The 19,075-nt window shown below is 44.6% G+C and overlaps 4 non-coding genes across 4 annotated transcripts; 3 read left to right on the top strand and 1 right to left on the bottom strand.

The window, feature by feature from the left end:
* Positions 1-1,955: 1,955 nt before the first annotated feature.
* Positions 1,956-2,028, top strand: Trnav-aac. Its single transcript has one exon. It is a non-coding gene; the product is annotated as a tRNA-Val (tRNA).
* A 467-nt stretch (positions 2,029-2,495) lies between these two features.
* Trnav-aac lies at positions 2,496-2,568 on the top strand. Its single transcript has one exon. It is a non-coding gene; the product is annotated as a tRNA-Val (tRNA).
* A 1,026-nt stretch (positions 2,569-3,594) lies between these two features.
* On the bottom strand, positions 3,595-3,667 carry Trnav-aac. The gene has a single exon. It is a non-coding gene; the product is annotated as a tRNA-Val (tRNA).
* Positions 3,668-15,334: 11,667 nt separating this feature from the next.
* Positions 15,335-15,407, top strand: Trnav-aac. The gene has a single exon. It is a non-coding gene; the product is annotated as a tRNA-Val (tRNA).
* Positions 15,408-19,075: the final 3,668 nt, after the last annotated feature.

Here is a 19,075-nt window from a genome sequence, read left to right as displayed (position 1 = left end):
GGGCAAACAGTCCGTGCAACTCATCGGCTAAAAAATCATAAGTTGCCAGGAGCCAATGGAATTACAGTCGAATTGGTTAAATATGGAGGCGATCATTTACACCAAGTTCTTCATCAACTTGTGCTTAAAGTGTAGGACAGCGAATCAATGCCTGACGATTGGCAAAGAGGCATTATCTGTCTCATCCATAAAAAGGGAAATATCACACAGTGCAGCAATTATATAGGTATCAAGTTGCTGAGTACGATCTATAAGATATTTTCCGCTATCTCGCTAGGCCGGATAGCCCCCCAGAACATCATTGGCCTATACCAAAGAGGCTTCACTCCAGGTAAATCAGCAACAGATCAGATTTTCTCTGTACGGCAAGCGATGGAAAAACTGTTGCAATATGGACATCAGTTGCACCATCTTTTCATCGATTTTAAAACTGCCTATGATAGCATAGCCAGGGTAAAACTGTACAGAGCCATGAGGAAATTTTGTGTGCCGAAGAAATTAATAAGACTGACTAGACTGACCCTCACCAATGTGCGAGGCCAGATAAAAGCAGCAGGATCATTCTCGAGATCATTCCACATCACCAAAGGTTTAAGAAAAGGGGATGCCCTATCATGCGTCCTCTTTAGCCTGGCCCTGCGAAAAGTCATCCGTGATGCTAAGGTAAATGCGAGGGATACGATCCTCTTTAAGTCCACCCAACTTCTGGCCTATGCTGACGATATCAACATCATGGGAAGAACGACCCAAGACGTGCAAACTGCCTTCATCCAAATGGAGCAAGCGGCGCGAAGTCTTGGGCTTCACATCAATAAAGGCAAGACAAAATATCTGGTGGTAACGTCAGCACCAAAAACCAACCAACCATCAACATGAAACCGCACTGGTCAAACGGGAAGAATAAAAATAGGAGACTACAACTTTGAGACCGTTGAAAATTTCTCATGTCTAGGGTCGAAAATCACAACCGATAACAGCTTACAAAAACTGTTTCGCTGTTTCGTCTCACCGTAGGGTCAAAGCTCTTACTGTACAAGACAATGATCTTGCCAGTCATCGTGTATTCCTCGGAGACTTGGGTTCTTAGCAAAAAAAATTGCGAACTCTTGGCAGCGTCCGAGAGAAGAATCCTCCGAAGAATTTTTGGCTCCCGTAGCCTACATAACGACGAAATCTAGGAGCGATACTATGACCGTCAGGTTGTGGATAAAATCCGGCTCAATAGGTTACAGTGAGCGGGTTACCTTATCCGTATGGATGAGGATGATCTAGCCCGCAAAGTCTATAAAGGCGATATTTCTGGTAGAAAAAGAAGACGAGGCAGACTCTGCCTGAGATGGAGCGATAGCGTAGGTCAGGACGCCAGACAGCTTTTAGGGATATCGAATTAGTGGACCTCGGCGCAAAACCGGGATGTCTGGAGTTCTTTATTAAGGCAGGCCTAGAGCTTCACCATAAGCACGTCCATAGATCCCAGTGTATAAATTATGCGGAAAATTTGTTCTGCCAATTCCAAACGGCAAACGGATTATGAAAGCCATGTCGCACACCAAACTTTTCCGCGCTTCTGTGATTATAAGCGCCCATTGCCCCCATGCAGAGACAAGCGATGTAGTTTTCTTTGCCGAGCGCAGCGTCTGTGCCTTGAAGCTCATCTATTATACAATCACGGTTCCAGTTGCCGATAAAAACCATCGTTCTCCTTTATATCGGACGTATCCCTTTGTGGGTAGTACCATACTATTAAAATTCTCATTACTCCATACCGGAATCAACATTCTGTTTGAAGTCGGTTTCTAGGTGAAACATTGCGTTTACCTCTTTCAATCTGTGGTCAAACTTTGCGGGCATTCACACATTAGAAAAAAACAACAGGTGAAAACGCAATACCAAATGCGTAGTATCAAACTGGTACGTTATGGTTTGCTGGAAAAAGATGTTGGTAGCACTATCGAGTTTTCGTGGTGTAGTGGTTATCACATCCGCCTAACACGCGGAAGGTCCCCGGTTCGATCCCGGGCGAAAACATTATTTTAGACCATTCTGATCGGTCAGTTGGTTATGGCATATCCACTCGTCAGGTGCTGCCTCACTACCTATTAATGTATGCAAGACAATCATAAAAATTTGTAATTTTTTGTCGCTGTATGTCAATTTTGCTTCTATTACAGTTTTTCAACTGGACCGTTGATTGTCATTAAAAACGTGAACTCTATAAGTGGGGTCCGCTCCGTATATATAAGCATCATTTAGGGCCCTTGTTAGGTATGAATAGTCAGGCCGACTTTTGAATACGTTAATTTGTTTGGCAATATTTTAAGGTTAGCGAATTAGGTCTTTACCTTGTTCTCATTTAGTCCTAGAGATGCCATAAAGACAGGGACCTTTGTACGGCCTCTTATAACATCCGAAATAAAAAGGATACTATTCGAAAGTGTAAATTATTGTGTGACATTTTAAGTCTCGGTGACATAAGGTACTGGCAATACCATTGAGTTTTCGTGGTGTAGTGGTTATCACATCCGCCTAACGCGCGGAAGGTCCCCGGTTCGATCCCGGGCGAAAACAGTATTTTTGCTCATCGACATCGGTTGAACCGATTAAGATAAAAAAAATTCAGTCAAAACAGACGGACATTCATCTTTCGAACATTTGAAGACTTGTTGGTCTCCAGCTCTGAGTCGCAGTTGTAGTAATTAGCTACGTCAGACCACTGTTCAGGTGCTACCTCGCTCCCTTTTAACGTGTGCCACACAATAATACAAATTAGCAGCGAATAAGCGGTTATAAGCTCAAAAGGGTAATCACGTTTCTCAAAAATATGTTTAAAAACCTTTCAAAAATTCTTTCGGGTGTAAAATTGCATACGAACCTTGTCAAAAAGAGAAAGATTTAGGCCATGAACACCCAAAGATTTATTTTGATAAACTTCCAGATTTCGGCGATATAAAATTATTTGTATGTGGCGGGGTTCGAAGCTTTAGACTCGTTGATTTTGATGTCGGTTCTTTGATGGAACCTATTCTCAAAGCCTACATAACGACGAAATCTATGAGCGATACCACGACTGTCTGGTAGTGGATAAAATCTGCCTCGACAGGTTACGGTGGGCGAGTCACTTAATCCGTATGGATGAGGATGGTCCAGCTCGGAAAGTCTATAAGGGTAATATCTATGGTAGAAAAAAAAGAGGCAGATCCTGCCTGAGAATGAGCGATGGCGTAGGTCAGGGCGCCAGACAGCTTTTAGGAATATCGAATTGGTGAACCTCTGTGCAACCGGGATGACTGGAGTTTCTTTTTAAGGCAAGCCTAGACCGAATACCGCTTGTTGCGTCGTTGATGATGATGATTCTAAGATCCTGTCTTATGTACATTTATTATTGACTAGGAAACTAAGTAACATTTATAACCTAGATAAAAACATCACGAATGGTAATATTTATACTAAAAAATAGTGTCTAGAAAATTATCACTCACCAATTACCACTGGAGGAAATTGAGTAATGTGTGATATTTGTTTTTTCTTTTCAGTGTGTCTTCCTTGATATTCGAAATAAGGAGTTACGTAAGTATCTATTATTATCTAAAATACTGTTTTCGCCCGGGATCGAACCGGGGACCTTCCGCGTGTTAGGCGGATGTGATAACCACTACACCACGAAAACTCGATGGGTATCTTATAACCCAAGTATCCGCGATTTGGAAATGAATCCATTTAATAAAGATTTATTCAAACTCAATCATTGCTTCATTACCATGTAACCACAGCAAACTGAAGAAGTCTCTCATGAGGTGAAAAACCGGATCAGTACTGGTCCGCGGCCACCGCAACATGTTTATTAGTTGTTTCATACAAGAGGATTGGTTCACTTTCAAATTTGAGATTTGTATTTATGTTCAGTAGCTAATGTATCTTTTCTACCTTTGAAAGCTAACATTGCCTTTCTTCATTAGTTCGTGATTTTTATTGAAGCACATATCTGTTTCAATAGCGTCCAATGGTGGCAAGTTTCTAATTTAACTCAAAATTATATCAGTTTCGAATGAGGGATCAACTAATTAATACTTTTTCGGTGTCCCTAGCTCTGTTAATGTAGATATGATTAGTGGCATGTATGTATATATGTAGTGTTGGACTTACAGAGTTAGAGCACAACAGATTTTAGAAAAGTGAAAGTTAAAGAAAAACCATCTTAAAATTTGCCCAGTGGAGTATTAACTGTTACAACTTCGGTTCAAAATTGCATACATTTTGATGAGATTGTCCGAAATTTTGAATTTACTTTGAATATTCCCAAGTTAAATCTATGGACTAAACCGTCATTTTAGGAAATATTGCAGATTTGCTACAGTGTTTTGCAATCAATCTGAACAGGTTGGAAACTGGAGGCGCAGCGCTTCTGGTATTAAAAGGTTTTGTGGATTTTTATTAAAAATCGGTTTATTGTCTGTTTGTCTGTCCGTCTGTCCTGTTTTTTTATAGAGGTGGAAAAATATCGAAAGCCACAGTGTGGAACCTTAATCAATTAAAACTACCTTTCCTCTCTGGCTATGTCCTACGGAACTATCTAGAGACATTACATCGTGGGCCGGATTAAAGCCCTACCGGCTTACTTCTACGGTGAAAATTGTTCCCTCCCTGCCGCTTTTTGCTAAGCGCTTTAACCTTGGAGGCTCCTCCTGAATACAGCTTATGGTGCCACTAACTGTATTCTACACTTCTTGGGATTTGAGCATTTGCAGAATGATCGTCTCCATTTGTAAGGGTCTTGTCAAGAGAGATTGAAGCTGTTCCCAGTCATTTGCGAATCTCGCACATACGAAAAGTATGTGCTCCCGGTCCTCGTATTCGTTTATACACTTGGGACAGAAGGAAGAATCGTCATATCCAAAACTATGTTAATATCTGCGATATCCACAACCGCCAGTGAGAAACTGGATCAAGTGATAGTGAACATCTCCATGGCTACGCATAATCCAAAGCTGGATATTTGGAATCAGCCTGGACGTGCAGCTCCCCCTGAGAGGATTGCGTGTGCCCGCCCTTTTTTCTCTCCGTCGATCCTCGGTATTATGGTCACTACGGGCTTTCCAATTGTATAGTGTTCGGATCTCCTCAGCCAAAATATCAATGGGCACCATTGCCGCGATTACGAAAACCGCTTCGTCTGACGTTATTTGGAATGCGCTAGCGACTTTTAACGGGCTCAATTTTTTCCTATACGCTTGAACATTAAGGGCTTTTGTCTAAACGGGTGCTGCATACAATAAAATGGATGAACACACTCTGGCTAGCAGCAGCCTCCTCGGTGGTTTGGATCTCCCAATATTGGGCATCATGCCAGTTAACGCAGCTACAACTTTCGTTGCTTTCTCCCCCGCGCAGCTCAAGTGTTCCTTGAAGGTCAATAGATGATCCAGCATAACGCCGGAGTATATGATGAAAGGTTTGAACTCTGTCGCACATGAAACCGTAAAATTTCTTTCAGTTTACGGCTGCTGACCAGTACAGCCTCAGCCAAATCTAATCCATGTGACCTATCCTTGATCGGCCTAAACGATATCTAGCATGCCCAGATAACATCCTCTAGATGTTTGTCTATTACAAAAATACAATCGCTCATATTCCACGCTTGTTGCACTTGGCGGAGCGTAGCAACTATAGACATGAATACCGTTCATTTTGGCCCTCACTAAACCATTACCAGGCGTTGCGGTTAATTCAAATAGGTATCGTTCTGTCGTCCAAATTGCGCACTTTCGACTTTTGTCGGTGGCTCATACCGTGTTATCTTTTCCTCTGTATGGTTTGCTAGTAATCGCCACATTCACATCGAGCTCTTGGACTGACTTTCTCAAAAGATCGTGTGCCTCACAATGGTTGAGATTTATCTGAATATATCTGTCTGCCTGTCTGTCACACGCATTTTTCTCGGAGGTGATTATAGTGATTGGCACCAAATCATACCGATATCTGTTCAAATAATAATACTATAATACTAACATAGAGCATGATCCTACCAGGTTTGGTGGAAATCACACTACTACAAAGTTATAATAGGTCAAAGCAGTCGCTTGTTTTCAAGATAATAATAATAATCGTTGGCGCTACAATCCATGTTGGATCAGGGCCTTGAAGTGTGTTAGAGCACTTCATTCAAGACCGTTACGGTACACTAGGAGGCAATGTGGTCAGCATTGCGCTCGCCCGAGATTATTACCCTGATTTGACTCAGGTACTCATTCACAGCTGAGTCGACTGGTATCCGACGTCAAGTCACGGTACAAATTCCACTGCCACCAGTGAGATTTGAACCGCGACCTTCCGTACGACAGCCTTGCGCTCTAACCACTCAGCTATCCGGCTGAATGTTATTTCACATAACACCTTAAAAATAATGTTCGCAATCGGCCAATTTGAACATAGGAGTTGGTACCTTTTTTTTATTTTGTTTTGTGGGAGTAAAGTAGGTGAATGCGTTTACACATAGAGTGTTGGACTCCCGCGACAGTATGTTGTCGTACTACCAACTAAACACCTCCCTGTCATCAGAGAACTAGCCTGGAACCGTTTGGCACATTACTTCGGGGGGAGCCTTCAAATCAGGGAATCCCTTTCACCAACGCGAGGGGAAGGGAGGAGTTGTTAGTTCAGGAAATTCCTTACCATCCGGTCCCTCCGCCGGTCGAGTTCTTCTTCGCAATAAGAAGAGCCCGACCATAATGCGCAACACAATTCCAGCTGCCAGCGCTTTTCAGCATCTCTCTGACAATGTTCTCTGGAAAGAGTTCTCCTGTGTCTGCATATAGCTGTTGACGAAAGCCGTCCCACCTCTCGCAAGGGAAAAAGTGTGTTCAGCGCCGTCCGCCACTCCATTGCAGAACACACAATCAGGAGATCGCGCTTTCCAAATCCTGTGCAGGTAAGATTGAAAGCCTCCATGCAACCACCTCTCTTAAGTTCTCGCCCTTACGGCGGTAGATAGTTGTGCACTCCTTGGCAAGGAGGGTAACGGGGATCACTCCCGCGATCGCCATCACAGCTGGTTCGGAGACGGTGCGATAAGCAGACGCCACTCGCAAAGCCCCGTCTCTGCACTTGAGCTATGCACTCACGATGCACCTCCTTGTCAACGACATCAGCCCATTCCTCCGCCCCAGAAAGCAGAACCGACTGCGTTGCTCCCATAAGGAGACGTCTTCTAGTAGATATAGGGTCCCCAACATTTGCCATTAGCCGACTCAAGGCGGAGACTCAGGCCCAGTCCGCTGTTGCTTTGATTTGCTGGAAGGAGCACATCGAGCCGAGCATTAAAACAAGGTATTTAACCGCTGGTTTTGACTCTATAGTCAACTCGCCGATCGATATGGGACGCAAGGTCGGGATTCTCCTTCTGGTCAAGATGACTACTTCGGTTTTTCCAGGGCAAGGCTGAAATCGTGAGCAGTCATCCATCCGCTTACCGTCGCATCAATATGCCAAGTCTGCTTTTCGGCTGTTTAACAGTGCGTCCGGCAACAAATGCCGGAACGTCTGCCTAACGGACTGGGCGCGACTCTTCGGACATATCGAGTCTCAGCAGACTATCGTAGGAAGTGTTCCAGGGGTCCGGCCCTAGGATGGCGCCTTGTGCTGCTCCTGATGTGATTTCCATCCTCTTCTGACTCTCTAGCGTCTCATAGAGCAGGAAGAGGTCTTTCAGATAATCCCTCAACATTCACAAGAGATAGCTTGGCACGTGAAAGGAGTTCTCTAGTGTGCCTAGCATATCTGTCCATCTTACGGAATTGAATGCATTTCTGACATCGAGCGTTATGAGGAGCACCATCCGCCGAGATCGGCGGCTGTGTGCCTCGGCTAGATGAACCGCATCTACGACGTTAATAATAGCATCCACTGTGGATTCTCCTGTTTTGAACCCGAACTGCCTTGGGGTAAGTGTCCGGCAGCACGGATCGCTTAAGCGAGTCTCTCCTGATGAGCTTCTCGAGCACTTTCCCGCCCGTGTCAAGCACACACGGCGGTTGGTATCCAAACGGGAGCTCTAGGTTTCCTTTACCCTTGCTGATCAGCGCTAGTCTGGTCAATTTCCAGCGACAAGGAAAAATGTCCTCCTTCAAGCAAGCGTTGAACGCCTCAAGCAGCAGGTCTGGCCGTTGTTGGAATACCAGTATGTCATACCTCAGCCGGGGTGCCAGTAGGACCTGGTGCCTCCTTGTTTGGGAACTGCTTCTTCTCATTGTGAAAAGAAGGCAATCTGCGACTCTTTCCGCGCTATTGACATCAACCCGTTCAAGATGGTTGGGGAGCAATGCCCGTACAATTCGGTTCATATGGTCGATACTTAGTATGCAGAGCTTGCACAGAGCCCCGATTTTCCAGGTGACAAGCTTATAGCCTGACGGGTCCTCATTCACCTCGTTGACCAAGTTCTGACAGCCACGAGTTTTACTTTTATGTATCGCGCTGCAAAGTCTTCTTTTTGCTCATCTATACTGTGCCGTTACGGTGCATGCCTCCTCGTTGGCGTGCAAACATTGTGCTAAACGGCAGAACTTATGACACTCCCTCCGTAGGTCGGCAATTTTTGCCGTCCATGGTGCCGATGGTGCTAGAGATTCCGACGCAAAACTGATGTCAGGTCATTCGTAGCCTGGGCACCGAAATGTTGGCGTGGATCCGGTGTTTAGAACTACGAATCCGGTTCTCGTCGGCATTTCCAGAATCCATTCCCTTCTGGAGTCTGACTGAGGCATGACCCATTCAAGGATCCTAGCATTAAAATCACCGCCTACTAGGGTTCGTCCCTCCGTGCTCGAAACGACGTCCTCCAGAGAAAGTCCGGCATCGTCTCGTTCCGCGTCAGGTAAACGCTAAAAAACATTATCCCTAAACATCGGATGCAGACAAACGCAACTTCCGCTTTCATTGCAGGTCTTCACTTGGTGACCTACTTGGCCGCATCTCCGGCATGCTGTCCTCAAGCCCGGTCCTTTGCAAGCTGCTGACTTGTATGCATAGTCCAGACACTTGTAGTACTTGTTGGGGACTTTCCGCATTCGTATCCTGCATACTACACATTCAATTTTGATTCTCCCGCTGCCAATTAGTTTCCTCGCATATTGCTCGGGGCTTCCAGCACGGTGAGTTTTTGGCCCGATCCGCGCATTGGTTACCTCTGGACATTCACGTTTTATCGCCTCGTCCACTTGAGTGTGAGGCAGTTAAGGTCCCGGATTTCTAGAGAGTACATGGGCTTTAGGCTGGAAGCAAGAGCCTTCTCCCTCAATAACCCTCTTGCTAGTCGTCTTCGGTTCCAGTTCGACGAGAATTCCGCCACACCTCGTTTTCCGTATGGAAGACAGCGCTGCTTCGTTGTCTTCGGGTTCCATCCTCTAGCGGATTTCACTAAGGACTTTCGTAAATGTCTTGCCTTCCGTCGGCTTAATGAGTAGAGCCGACGGTCTCACACGGTCGGACTGTGCTTCAGTTTCACTAGCATCACATTAAACGCTTTGAAAGCGATAAGCTCACAGCAGCGAGGCAACTGACATTCATGACGACTGCTGCGTATGGCCTTCTTTCCGGTGCTTGAATTTTTACGTTCAACACTACTGGGACTTCGCTAATATAATCATTTAGCTCCAAAGAATATCCCTTATAGGACTTGTTTGCGTTATTCCGATTGGGGTCGTGTCACCTATTGAGGAACATTTGTCTTTTGGGCAACGTAGGCTCGCCATATAGTTTACGTGACTTACTGAGTCATTTCCATTATTAAGGCATGCCTAGATCGGATTGTTGCATCGTTGATGAAGATGATGCATGGAGATTAATCGCAAATGCGTATATAAGTCACAAATATTGGGTTGGGGAAAAAGGAATGTCGTATTTGTGATCAAAATTTGACGTTTTATTTAACATACTTAGAATTATTCGATTTAAGTCAAATATGCGCCGTTTTGTTCGCAAACTTGTTCCCATTTAGAAGGCAACTTCACTATTCCCCCTCCTTATTTGCAAAAAACTCAGACAGCCAGTTTTCGCAAGGCTCTTTTGAGGCCAACTTAGTAGCACCAAGAGCGTTTTACATGGACCGGAGGAGATGGTAATCACTTGGTGCCAGGTCCGAACTATGCGGTGGGTACGATAGGATACCCCATCCAAGCTTCCGTAGCTTCTGGCGAATCATCAAAGATGTGTGAGGCCGAGCGTTGTCCTAGCGGAACACAACACTATTCCTATTGACCAGTTCTGGCCACTTCTGGTCAATCGCCTGCTTCAAACGGTCGAGGTGCTCACAGCAGAGGGTCAAATTGAGGGTTTGGCCGTAGTTGAGCAGTTCATAGAGGATGATTCCAATCCCACCAAAACCTTCCTGGCCGTTAATCCGGGCTTGGCGATGGTTTGGGCCGGCTCGTCGCGCTTCGACCACGATCTTTTTCGCTTGAGATGTTCGTACGTGATCCACTTTTCATCACCAGTCACCATCCGCTTCAAAAATGGGTCGAATTCGTTCCGGTTCAGCAGTGCATCGCAAGCGTTGATTCGGTCCAAGAGATTTTTTTCCGTCAACTCGTGTGGCACCCAAACATCTACCTTTTTTTGGGAACCAATCTTGTGTAAATGGTTCCAAACGGTTTTATGGTCCTTACCCAGTTCCTGGCCAAGCGAGCGAATGCTCACATGCCGGTCTACTTGCATGATTTCGACGATTTTATTGGTTTCTACGACGATTGGCCTACCAGTACGTGGTGTATCTTTGACATCCACTACACCAGAACAAAATCGATCAAACCAAGGCTGTGCTGTGCGAATCGTTACAGTATCGGACCCAGAAACTTCACAAATGTTTGTGGCGGCCTTCGTTGCATTTTTACCTCTCAGGTAGTAAAAACGTAAAATATAACGAATTTCGTGCTTGATGGACTCCATCTTTGACGCGCTATAACTTGACACTGAAATGTACGATCACAACACTGTCAAAGAGACACAGCTTGTCGTCTTCAAATCGCCGTATAGTATGATCCGAAGCGATAAGTACAACTCAAGATATGTTTAAATTCCGCCATTTACTGACAAAATACCACATTTCCTTTTACCCAACCCTATATATCAAATTCAACGCATAACCGCGAGGGCAGCGGGCAGCAGACAAGTCTGCCTACCAAATACCTTAAATTTACACCGCATGCTGCAACAACTACTTCTATTGTGTAAATAATATTTTACTGTACCTTACTTTTAACATAATTTATTTTATTCGGACCCTCATTTTAAACTCTTGCGCTGGTTTAATTTGCTTTACTCCACAATCCGAAAGCTAAAGTTCGGAATGGTGCAAGCAATGGCACGCGCAGAGACTTATCACGAACTCCGTCGAGCGGAGAAGCGGCTTCACAGATGGAAAGGGAAGCCTGGGAGAATCAACAAGTCTGTGAACTAGAACAGTACAGGGAGCAACCGCACCAGGCGCGGAAGTTTTACCAACAAGTCAGCAGGATGAAGCCTTATACACCTCGATGCTCATCCTGCCGAGACAAAGAGGGAAATCTGATTTCCGACAGAATGGGCATATTAGAGCGATGGGTTGAGTACTTTGATGAGCTACTGAACAACCAGAACATCGGCGAGTTGGAGGTCCCGCCAACTGAAGACGACGGACAAATACTGCCACCACCAAGTTTAGGAGAAACAGTCCGTGCAATTCATCGGCTAAAAAATCATAAGTCGCCAGGAGCCGATGGAACTACAGCCGAATTGGTAAAATATGGAGGCGACCAGTTACACCAAGTGGTTCATCAACTTGTGCTCAAGGTATGGGACAGCGAATCAATGCCTGACGATTGGCAACGAGACATTATCTGTCTCATACATAAAAAGGGAGATATCACACAGTCCAACAATTATAGAGGTATCACGTTGCTGAGTACCATCTATAAGATATTCTCCACTATCTTGCTAGGTCGGATAGCCCCATACGCCCAGAACATCATTGGCCCATACACAAAGAGGCTTCACTCCAGGCAAATCAGCAACAGATCAGATTTTCTCTGTGCGGCAAGCGATGGAAAAAGTTTTGGAATATAGACACCAGTTGGACCATCTATTCATCGACTTTAAAGCCGCCTATGATAGCATAGCCAGGGTAAAACTGTACACGGCCGTGAGAGAATCCGATATCCCAACGTAATTGATAAGACGGACTAAGCTGACCCTGACCAATGTGCGAGGCCAGTTAAAAGCAGCAGGATCACTCTTAAGACCATTCGACATCAACAACGGTCTACGACAAGGGGATGCCCTATCATGTGTCCTCTTTAACCTGGCCCTCGAGAAAGTGATCCGTGATGCTGAGGTAAATGCAAGAGGTACGATCCTCTTTAAGTCCACCCAACTACTGGCCTATGCTGACGATATCGACATCATGGGAAGAACCACCCAAGACGTACAAACTGCCTTCATCCAGATCCCTACATGCGGATGAACGATTCCGTTGCCTACACAATGACGAAATCTATGAGCGATACCATGATCGTCCGGTTGTGGATAAAATCCGGCTCAATAGGTTACGGTGGGCGGGTCACTTAATCCGTATGGATTAGGATGATCCCACCCGGAAAGTCTAGAAGGGCAATATCTATGGTAGAAAAAGAAGACGAGGCAGACCCTGCCTAAGATGGAGCGATGGCGTAGGTCAGGACGTCAGACAGCTTTTAGGGATATCGAATTGGTGGACCTCGGAGCAAAACCGGGATGTCTCGAGTTCCTTATTAAGGCAGGCCTAGACCGGTTGTTGCGCCGTTGACGAAGATGATGATGATGACGATCTTTATGAGACATGCATTGTCGGTCAGTCCTATCGACCAACCCGTCAAATCCAATGAGTAGTCCAAAAAGAGGAGTCCGTGGACCATAAAGAGTGGGAGCAGGTTGCTCTTCATTTGGTCCGGTCCAACATCAAGTGGATGCGGACTTACATTTCCTCAATCCCTAAGCAAAATCAGTTAAGATTGTTTCACTAAAAATATTTGCTACTAGATTCTGCCTTAAAACGCGTCAACCATTTCATTTTAGAACTATTTTCGATCGATATTCTTTCTAGGCGGTATCCTGAATTACTGATAGCAAGAGATAACATGACAACGAGGTTTCACTTGTATAAGAAGTTTGAAACACGTTGGAGAAACAAGGCAAACTGGGAGAGCGTGGCTGCGACATACGGCTTAAACCAGCAACTGATTATTTGGTACACTGACGAATCTCTCACAGCAGAGGGAGCGGGTGCCGGTGTCATTGGTCGAAGGAAAATGTGCTTTGAGCCAATGGGTAGGTACACTAGCATATTCCAGGCGGAAATATACACCATAGACAAATGTGCCTCCTTTAATCTGCAAATGAACTATAGGGGGCAGAACGTAGCTATTCTCACCGACAGCCAAGTAGCGATCAAGGCACTTAGGTCCAATCAGGTGAACTCTAAACTGGTATGGGAATACCTTGAGAGACTGAATATACTCGGCTCGGCCAACAAGGTCTGGATACTTTGGGTTCCAGGCCATGCTGGTTTGGAAGGCTACCAGGCAGCGGAGGAACTAGCCAAGAAGGGAGCAGGGACGCCTTTACATGGGCCAGAACCCTTCTGTGGAATCGGAAACGGTTTCATGGCCATGAATCTAAGAAATGAAAAGGAACGGTTGAGGGAACCATACTGGGATGGAGCAGTCCAGGGTGCTTATTCGGGGATACGAACCCATATGCACAAAGGATTGCTTAAACCGCACCAAAAAGAACCTCCGAATCATAGTGGGAATTCTCACTGGTCATTGTTGGCTGAACTATCACCTAGGGAAGCTAGGGATATCTACGAACACTGCCTGCAGGTTTTCTGAGGAGGAAGACGAAACCTCTATACACGTCCTGGGACAGTGTCCGGCACTTGTGCAAAGTAGGTCGAGGCATCTGGGAGAACACTTACTACCAGATGCAAAGCTGAAAGATCTGGAAGTAGGGAACATACTAAAGTTCCTGACGGTTATAGGCCTGCTTGAGATACTATGATCAATAATTCTTCAAGGACGCGGTGCGACTTTCCATTCACAGAATAATAATAATCCTTATAACTTTTAAGAGTTATTGAAATTTTACTAATGTTATTACGTGAATGCCAAGAGTTCCGCGCTCGGAATGGTTCCCCCCAAAGAACTCAAACTTCCCAATCTCGGGTTATGAAAAACCCTGATATTTCCATTTCCGTAATCGTATTCACAACCTTCATTCATTTTTAACCAATTAACTTTATTGTGGCTATCATTCAACGCATATTACTTTTTTTGTCTGAATTAGACCGAGTCTAAGGGTTGAGATTGAATATTCCAGAAAGATACGCGAATACTTTGCTCGAAACTACTATAATTCCGGAACCACTTACAAATGCTGAGTAATCTTTGATCTTTGATATTAATTAAATATTTGAGCTATTTTTGCAATCCATTTATCCTTGCTAATTTTGAGTGTTTGGTATTTTTACGTATGATAACCTTTTAGAGTTGCAGTGCTCAGTTGCCACACTGAAGACACCCCGAAGTAGGCGTTGCATCGATTTAATTTTGTCAAAAAAAACAGGAAAACGGGAAAAGCGATTACTTAAAAAAAAATGAATTGCCCACTATGGGCTACAAAGCGAATTTGATTCAATTCCGATTTTAATATCCTGGATCCACTGAATTGTTAACTTTAATGAAATTCCTTACATGTCCTCCATTTGAACATTGCACGCCCACGATAAAATCCTTGAACGACAATAAAACGCCCTCCAAGCAGATAGATGTAATTACACTCATGTCGTGGTGCAATTAACACTTCGCGATGAGATTTTCCATATAAAATAATAACCGCAGGCTAGCAGATAATCGAATTAAAAGTGGTTGTTAACACGTACCCCGACATAGCTGGGAGACAAACGTGTATCCATACATTCTTACGTATATACGGGAGTATTTTGTTTTTGTGGAAAGCTGCATTTTATCTTTACTGTCAACATCGAGATATTGTATTTCATTTCATATTCGTTTTCCCACGATATCGCCTGACAAAGTTAAGTATCTCGAAAGCCAATAATCGGATTTCACGTTGATAAGCAGCTATTTTTGGGGTTCGTAGATTCGGACAAGTGTTGGCCGCGAGGTATAAATAAATATCAATCAAGCTTGATTACGGTGGGCTGAATTTAATTAAACGCGAGTTGATATTGAGATTAAGTGGGTGAACAAGCGTGACTTATGTAAATATCAAAATTTTATAAAATGTAGCTAAGATCGTTCATCATCGAGTTTTCGTGGTGTAGTGGTTATCACATCCGCCTAACACGCGGAAGGTCCTCAGTTCAATCCTGGGCGAAAACAGCTTTTTGGGGGTGGGACGATTGAAGTAACATAATTAGGCATAGAGAAGATACAGATAAATCAACTATTACTTTCTCGTCAGATATTATAAATAGTAAACACATCTTCAAACTAACGAAGTATCTCTTAATACTGTAATCACTTTCCTCTAGTTAGTTTGTTGGGTTTGTATAATATAGTGACGCATCTGTAATTTCGAGTCTTTCGTTTTTTGGGGAATTTTTGAGACCAGACGCCGCGAGCACTCTCGACTCCTTCAACGCACCTGCCGGAAGTCGGAATATACGCATCGCTCCATTATAGTGTCCTTGGTCCATTGTAACGGCCTTCAGCATCCTGTGTTACCCTTCAAGTATCCCATTGGTATGTGTGGAGCACTCAGGCCATGTTGGCTCATTGTACTCGTCACCCCCGTCTAACGGAGTATTCCAGATTCGTTAACGTATCGCAGGATTTCCGTTAGTGGATGTGCAACCCGTCGCAACTGGAGAACATCGGTACCAAAGATCTGATACCTGATGCGTCCATAGGCGAGGCATTCATATAGGAAATGCTCCGTGGATTTCGCTTAGGCTTACAGGAGGGACACGTATCATCTTGATTAATTCCTATTCTGAACGTATGCTCAGCTTGTGAATTATGGCCTGTCAGAATGCCCACAATACACCTGCAAGTCCGCCTGTTTTTCGACAGGATAAACTTTGCGGTGCGCATGCTCGGTTCTGGCAGGAAAAGTTTGTTTGTTTGGTGTGTCGAGCAGCATTTAGGCTCTGCTACCTGTCATTGTGGGAAGCTTGCTCCCAGTTTTTGAAGACAGACTTAGCCAATGCTACTGATACGCCAATTGCTGGTTTTAGTCCCTGCGTAGGGGAGATAGACCCCTCTTTCGCTAAAGCATCCGATATGTCATTTCCCTCTACGCCACAGTGACCAGGTACCCAGAGTAGTTCCACTGTATTGAATCTAGAGATAGAGTTCAAACGGTTTCTGCATTCCTGAACGTGATCCAAGGAATACTCAACGCCTTCAATGCAGCTTGGCTATCACTGCAGATTGCGATTCGCCTGCCCTTCAACCGCTCGGCAATCACCTAGTTTGCCACCCTTAGGATCGCATAAACTTCGGCTTGAAAACCCGTTGCATATTGTCCCAAAGGAAAAGCCCACTTCTCGTTTTTATTCGAGAGGTAGACTCCGGCTCCACAACCCTCTTCGGTTTTTGAGCGGTCGGTGTAGAAGACTTCCGTATATCCCGCTACGCATTCCTCTAGGATTTCCCAGTTCTCTCAAGTTCAGGGTTCTCAGTTCTCTTCAGGGTAACTTCATATCTTCTACTAAACAGATGTATGGGGACACGGGAATCAGATTCACTCCTCCCAGTAACTCTTTCAATGCTTTGTGCCCCCCACATCCGTTGTTTCCTCATAGATCTAATCGAATTAGTGTATGAGCTGCTCTCATTGCAATACTTTGAATAAATACATCCAGGGGCTGCATTGAGTAGTGTACCAATGATACCCAGACACACAGTTCTTTGCAGTGCAGTTAGTTTACGGTGAAAACTCTCTCACCTTCTCACCTTAACCCACCACACTACAGATGCATAAACAAACAGACATTACCAGGCCTGAGTCCCCATGTCGAAGCAAAAGTCCGTCTGCACAGCCCATCAGCTGTGAGAACTCGTTTCATCTTCACTTCTACATGTTTGTTCCAAAGAAGTTTTTTATCTAGAGTGACTCCCAGATATTTCACTTCTTCGGAGAGTTGAAGGGTAGTACCCCTCATCTCAGGGAGGAAAAGTCCATCCAGTTTTCTCCTTATTGTGAATAATACCATTGTGGTTTTATTTGGATTAACTGAAAGGTCATGTCTGAACTGTCTATCAGATCAACGGCACTTTGTATATTCCTACACACCGTTCCGAGATCCCCATGAGCAGCAAGTACAGCCACGTTATCAGCATAAGCTTGAGCGTGTATTGGAAAATTTTGTAGTTTGCATAGTAGTGAGCCGATTAGCATACTCCACAGAAGTGGCGAAAGCACACCTCCTTGCAGCAACAGTTTTAGATTCCTTAGACGTAGTTTATGCTATCTTCGAATCAGGCTTTAACTCCGTCAAAAGAACTTAGTTTTATTATGGATGCGCACATATGATAAACTTATTGTGGCGAAAGTCCCTCGGTCTTACCAATCTATTGCCACGGAGCAATCAGCAGGATTTCTTATATTGTTTCTGATAATGGTGTTTCCACTTTAACTTGAGGTCCATACACATTCCTACATATTTGACTGTTCGTACTAGTTAAATTTCTATTCCAAATAAACTGGGGAGTGCTCAATGAGTCCAGTCCAGTAATTCTAGCGTTTACAGTGGACTGTTTCGGAGGCGTTAACTGTTGATCACTCGTAAAAAGTTCCATACTCTATCGGCAAACTGGCCAATTTTTAGCATGACTAGATTGTCTGCATGTCCATCGTTGGGAGTCATTCCACTTTCATTCCCCTTCTATATACAGCCGTTAAAATAGTTTGCCTGGAAGAATCCCTTCCGATTACAATGTTCGATCTGGATGAAGGCAGTTTGTACGTCTCGGGTCGCTCTTCCCATGATGTCGATATCGTCAGCATAGGCCAGTAGTTGGGTGGACTTAAAGAAGATCGTACCTCTTGTATTTACCTCAGCATCACGGGTCACTTTCTCGAGGGCCAGGTTAAATAGGATACAAGATAGGGCATCCCTTTATCGTAGACCGTTGTTGATGTCGAATGGTCTTGAGAGTGATCCTGCTGCTTTTATCTGGCCTCGTACATTGGTCATGGTCAGCCTAGTTAGTCTTATCAATTTCGTCGGGATATCGAATTCTCTCATGGCCATGTACAGTTTTACCCTGGGTATGCTATCATAGGCGGCTTTAAAGTCGATGAATAGATGGTGCAAATGATGTCCATATTCCAACAGTTTTTCCATCGCTTGTCGCAGAGAGAAAATCTGATTTGCTGCTGATTTGCCTGAAGTGAAGCCTCTTTGGTATGGCCCAATGATGTTCTGGGCGTATGGGGCTATCCGGCCCAGCAAGATAGCGGAGAATATCTTATAGATGGTACTCAGCAACGTGACACTTCTATAATTGCTACACTGCGTGATATTTCCCTTTTTATGTATGAGGCAGATAATGCCTCTTTGCTAGTCGTCAGGCATTGATTCGCTGTCCCACACCTTGAGCACAAGTTGATGAACCACTTGGTGTAATTGGTTGGTTGATTTCATCTATACTGGATGATGGCAGTATCTGTCCGTCGTCTTCAGTTAGCGGGACCTCCAACTCGTAGTTCATCAAAGTACTCATCCCATTGCTCCAATATGCCCATTCTGTCGGAAATCAGATTTCTCTCTTTGTCTCGACAGGATGAACATCGAGGTGTGTAAGGATTCATTCTGCTGACTTGTTGATAAAACTTCCACGCCTGATGCGGTTGCGCCCTATAATTTTCGAGTTCATAGACCTGTTGGTTCTCCCAGGCTTACTTTTTCCGTCTGTGAAGTCGCTTCTCCACTCGACGGAGTTCGTGATAAGTCTCTGCGCCGCCGTTCTGACTTTTTTTCGCGGCTGGGGCCAGGAATGTTTGTGGCCGTATCAATCATAACGTTCTTCAGGTGGTTGTG

The sequence above is a fragment of the Hermetia illucens genome, chromosome 4 (genome assembly GCF_905115235.1).
Source record: "Hermetia illucens chromosome 4, iHerIll2.2.curated.20191125, whole genome shotgun sequence".
In the NCBI taxonomy this organism is placed as follows: domain Eukaryota; kingdom Metazoa; phylum Arthropoda; class Insecta; order Diptera; family Stratiomyidae; genus Hermetia; species Hermetia illucens.
Note: the sequence above shows the minus strand (reverse complement) of the source record. Positions and strands in the feature narration are given on the sequence as shown.